This window comes from Desmodus rotundus, chromosome 8 (assembly GCF_022682495.2).
Source record: "Desmodus rotundus isolate HL8 chromosome 8, HLdesRot8A.1, whole genome shotgun sequence".
Lineage (NCBI taxonomy): Eukaryota > Metazoa > Chordata > Mammalia > Chiroptera > Phyllostomidae > Desmodus > Desmodus rotundus.
Window position 1 is genome coordinate 61,280,405 of NC_071394.1, and position 6,000 is coordinate 61,286,404.

Consider the following 6,000-nt stretch of genomic DNA (forward strand, 5'->3'; position numbering starts at 1 on the left):
GTTTCTTTTTACCCTTTTGAAATTTGGCTGCTTGTAAATTTAAAATTGCATATATGGCTCACACTATATTTCTATTGGTTGGTCTTGGGCAAGAAGATCATTATTAATTAATGCTCAGATAATTTAAAGTACTAAAATGGCAAATTGTTAAAAAGAAATTTTTCAGAAAGTTCCATCTTACTTTGAAAAGAAAAATGCTTTGAAAGGAAATCATAATCCTGCATCTCTGTTGACAGTAAAGAGAATGAAACACGAGAGAAAAGGTGTAAAAACGCAAATCGTCCTTGGATTGAAGAAGGTATTACAAAGAATAAGGGTATTAATCAGACATCTAAAGGTGTTTCCAGCAAGACCTCGTTAGAATGGGAAGGCTTTTGTTGGAAGTTGTAAATTCTGGGATGTTTGCTAAAGATTGGTCTCAGTACAGTACATGGTACCTCGGGGGGAGGGGGGGACAGTCGTTTGGGTAATACAGAATAGCTACTCTGTTGGGTTTTGTATTTTTAAGTAAAATGTTTTCCAATATATCAGTTAGGTTTTTTCCTTCATTTTTGCCATAAGATACATATTCAAGATAACTTAAAAGATAAACTTGGATTTCTTAGAAGAGATTTGGAAATGCTTAAAATGCAAAAATCAGGAAGATCAGAGACCAGAGAGGCTCTGGAGCTCATGGCAGCCAGATCTGAGAGACTCTGCCTTCTGAGTAGCCAGCCAGTTGTCAGGAAAATTGAGCAAGCTGTTTTTCTGCTCAAGAGTCAAATTCCAGAGCCAGAATATTTGATTGGACAAGGTTGACTCATGGAACTACCTCTGGAGTCAGCCATCAGGACCCTCCTGAATGAGAAGTGGCTGGAGGTGGGGGGAAGAGGTGTGCTAAAGCTTAATCCAGGTGCTCCTACCCGAAGAAGTGGGGATGGATGTTGGCCACCTCAAACCTGAAAACACTGCCTCAAACAGTAGATGTCCACTCCACAACTGAGAATAATTAAATCTGAACTGCAGCATGTTCTCATTCTTGGCAAACATGGAGTCTGAACACTGATTTACTTAGGAGAAATTAGAGCAGCAAATAGCTCGTACAATACAATGGTAAATGTCTTGCAAAAACAAATAGGATAATGTGTCAAAGTTAGCAATACAAACTAGAAGAAAGAAAAAAAAAAAAGGAAAAACCCAGAGAAGCTAAGACTAATAAGGATATCTTGGTACCACTATATTACAGCTCTAGGGAACAAATTGATGAAATATTAGTCAATTTAATTTCATCTCCTCACTTCCTTCTTTCCTTTTAATTTAAGACAGGTATTAATGTTTCTGCTGGAGAAAGCATTTCTTAAAAGAGCTAAATATCCTCTTCCAACTTCCAATTCACTTTGCATGATTTGTTTCTTGGCTTACTGGGAGTTTTATTGCACTATATACAAGACATCGGGGCTATTTTTCAGCAGACAGTGACTTAATATACATTGAGGGAGCACAGCTAGGGCAAAGCAGTAATGTTGTTATTTAGAAGAGAGATGTACCTCTAATTATGAATGATTCTCCTGAAAATTTCTAGTAGTCATAAACCGTTGAAGGTTATGTATACACTTATTTAGGATATCAGGAAGATTACATGTTCCCTTTCAGCAACCAAAAAGCACTCCTTCTCTGAAAGGATGACATGCATGTGGTTAATTGTTTTTACATATGTAATATAACTATAAATATATAAAATGTATGTTTATAGCTCTGGCCAGCGTGGCTCAGTTGATTGGAGCATTGTCCTGTATATCAGAAGTTTGCAGGTTGACTCCTGGTCAGGGCACACATCTAGGTTGTGGGTTTGATCCCTAGTGGGGAGTGTATGGGGCCAAGGGTGGGGCAAGGGCAGCCAATTGATGTCTCTCTCTCTCATCAGTGTTTCTCTCTCCCTTCCTCTCTCTATAAAAGAAAAGAAAAAATGTCCTTGGGTGGGGATAAAAAATAAAAATAAATGTGTGTATGTAGATTACATATGCTTTTGTATAAATTACATATAGTCTCTATATTAATACAGTGTGTCATATACTCTTTGAAAGTCTGCTACTCATTGTCCTCCACTACATTCCTGTATTTCCATTTTCCATAATCCTAACTCTTGCTTTTCTTTCTTTTCGGATGACTCAGTCTTCTTGACTCGCAAAGTGACTCTTTTCCACATTTTCCATAATTTAGCTATTTGTTCTCTCTTACTTGTATATTCCTTACAGATCTCATTTTAAATTATAGCTTCAACTGTCACTTTATTTGGAATGACTTAGAGCTCATATGTGAATTTACTCATTTAGTCAATCAGTATCTACTAAATATTATACCCTGAGCTCTGACCTAGGGTGGGGATTGAAGTTTAATAAAAAATGGTATATTTCTATACATGACCTCTATCCCAAGCTCCAGTCAACTGGAAGTTAGAGGGCAGCAGAGAGTAAGTACTTCAAAGTGTGGAATTAGACTTCCTTTCTCTACTGGTATCTCCCCTAGGGTATTTTATTTTATTTTATTATTTTTTTATTGTTATTCAGTTACAATTGTCTGCATTTTCTTCCCATCCCTCCATCCCATCCCAGCCAATCCCACCTCCCTCCCCCACCTTTCCCTTCCCCTTTGATTTTGTCCTTGTGTCCTTTATAGTAGCTCCTGTAAACCCCTCTCCCCACTATCCCCTCCCCACTCCCCTGTGGCTATTGTTACATCGTTCTTAATTTCAATGACTCTGGTTATATTTTGTTTGCTTTTTTCTTTTGTTGATTATGTTCCAGTTAAAGGTGAGATCATATGGTATTTGTCCCTCCCCGCCTTTATTTCACTTAGCATAATGCTCTCCAGTTCCATCCAAGCTGTTGCAAAGGGTATTTGGACAATGCAAAATTGCATAGGCCTAAAACTGTGTAATGAGCACCTGGGAAACTCAGCCAGATTGACAGGGTTTTATTATTATTTTTATTCATTATTCATTTATTTATCTGACACAATTTTTCTTCTCTTTTTTAAAAAATAACATTCCTCCTTTTTGCAGAGAAAGAAAGCAAACCTGAGCCAAAAAATTACACCAATAACAATTCACCTGTGGTAAAGAATACTCTCCTCAATCCCTATTTGAAAAGTTAGCCCTTTTGTAGATTAGTTCTTAGTCAGAATAGAAGAGTTCAAGACCATATTTTACAGTTAAGGTTTAAAGAAAATTGAGCTGTTTTTATTATGAGTCCTCTCCCCTGTAGATGTTCGTTGGCAGCTCTAGAGCGCTCTGCCATATATGGCTCAAGGCCTTAGGTGGCAGGAGGGCTTGGTCACCCAGGGCAGATGTTACCGTGCAGGGAAGCTGACCTTGTGCCTGAACACTGCCTGTACTCCCAGGATAATTATTCTCTTGTGAGCTCCTTCTCTCTCCTTCTCCTAAAACATTTTGCTTTTAATGATGCTTTTTATGTTATTTAGTAAAATAATGTTAAGACTTGGGTCAAGCTTGTGTTTTAGGAGTAAAAATATAATTGCTAAAACTTTAAGTTTCTAAATGTATTGATAAATGAAACAAAGTCCAAAATCAGAGTATGTCTGTGTACTGAAAGTTTAAAGTACCATTTATTGACTTGGTCCTAAAATCATGAACTTTAGAATATAATTTGCATGACCCTTCAGGCAACAGACTAGGTTGTAAGGTTCTTTAGGGTGAAAGTGGTAAATGCATGACCATGACCATGAAATTAAAAAAAAAAAACAGGTTAAAAGGTGAACTGACAAATACTTATTGAGTGCCTTTGCTTAGTACCAGGGATACAAAGGTAAGCACGGCTTGTTCATCGTAGGAAGGTGCGCGATCTAGTGGGTCAAGTCCAAACCCAGTATTTCCACCATGAAGATCTTAGATAATTGTTTAACTGTTGGCCCTTCCTTTCTTCATTTGTAAAATAAGTATTTAAAAATATCTTTATAGGGTCAACAGGAGGATTAAATCTAACAATATTTGGAATCATCAAATTGCAGCTGTACAGAAAGAGCGTGGCTGATGTCTACTTAGTGGAAATTGCAACTGTGGAAGAGGAGTAGGATAAACAATAGAAAATCCAGGAGGTTTTCTAGCTTCTGTGACGTGTTTGACAGTATGGGCAAATGTCCCATTTCCATCCAGTCAGGCAGCAGCTTTCCTAAATGATTTCCAAAGCTGCTTCTCTCAGAATATCAAAGTTCCCTTTGAAACGAAGATACGGAATAAAGCGGAAGCATTTTATTTTTTTCAAAATAAGGTGAAAAAAATTATTAAACCTACCACTTTTAGGGAATAGCTGAAACAAAAAAAATGCAGTTAAAGAATAAACTTTTTGTAGAGGAACACAGAGGATGTGGGTATATGAAAAGGGTAATATAGGGAGCAGTCACCTTTCAATGCTGTGTACTTGGCTTCCTAGTGAAACATAGGTAAAAATAATAGAAACAAATAAATTGAAAAGTTTATTACAACACAAAAATAGATGATAATGGCATTTAGCATTTTAGATATAAACATGGGTCAGGCACGGGTCAATTTCATGTTCCTGCCTTATGAAGGTAAAGAGAAAAATGTACCAAAAATAGAGTAAATTAATTACACACCTGTTTGGGCTATTTGAGAGCTACCCTGATTCAGCTGGAATACTTTCTTAGAGGAGATAGTCACTCAAGATAAATCTCTTTGGAATATATCTCCTTTATATCTGAAAAGCCTGTAAAACAGCAGCCCATTTTCTTAGACCTTGGGATTTTCAATTTGTGGCATTCTCGACATCCCCCCATGCTTTTTCCCAGCACCGTCATCAAGTGCTAACACACATCTCAACCACTATGGGCACTCCAAGCTCGTTGTAAATGTAAGTCCATGTGTCCCTAAAATTTGCCAAAACAGTTTGGATAATATTAATTGAAATTTTAAAATAGAAAATGATTCTTTATAAACCAGGCCATATGGTTTAGTGGAGCCTGAAAGTTAGCCATCTTTGCAATCCTTGCTTTTGATTTATTTCACTCTCTGGGGCATCTTGTGAGGCTGCCTGTGAAAATATCAGGGTTGCAGTGACACCTGTTTGGCCCCGCCTTCCTTGAGTACAGATGGCTGTCCTGGGACTGTGGTAACTGAGAGAGGCCTTGGTCTACTGGGAAGCCTACAACTATTTATCAAGGGATGTATAGGACCCAACAATATTGCTTGGCCTCTCATATGCAACAAATTATTGAGCCCATGGTGTGTCTGTCCAACACTATGAACTAAGCAGTGTAGGATTGCTGAGAGTCCATGTGGTGGATGCACTTACAGCAAATCAGTACAACCTACATTGTAAGAACTCCACTAGAGTAGTCATTTTCAACCTTTCTTATCTCATGGCAAACAAGCGAATTATTAAAATTTTGTGACACACCAAAAATATATTTTTTGCCATTCTGACAAAAAAGGTATAATTTTGATGCATTTATTTCAGATGGTTATTGTTTTATTGACTGTTGTCTTTTTTTAATTTGACAGTCTAATAGAAAAGAAGTCAGTGTCCTTAACTAAATTCAGGTTTTGCAAGTTTATAAATTCTTGAGGCATACTCTTGGAAATCACAGGTCCAGAGGAATGTACATGGTGCTATGGGTCTAACTTTCTAGGCATTCCAGTGGGAATACCACACCCAGAGCTGGGACAGAGCATATCTAGAGCTTGGGGCTCGGTCATGAAGGCCCTTGTTTGTAGCAGCACCTGTCAAACACGTTCCCTACCACTGAGAGATGGCCAATGTTTGCAGACTGAATGCCTGATGAATACAGATGACAAAGTGTTGTCATTGAAAGTGATGCCTCAGATTTCTGAACTCTTTCTGTAGCCGGGACAGACTATGTTTTTGTTGCTTTATTTTTCCAGAAACTTCATGGACATGGGCAGGAATCTCAGCGTGTAACAGTATGTTGATTGAATTTAAAGAAATTCTTATTTCCATAACTCAAAATGCAATTTTCTAAGAGTAT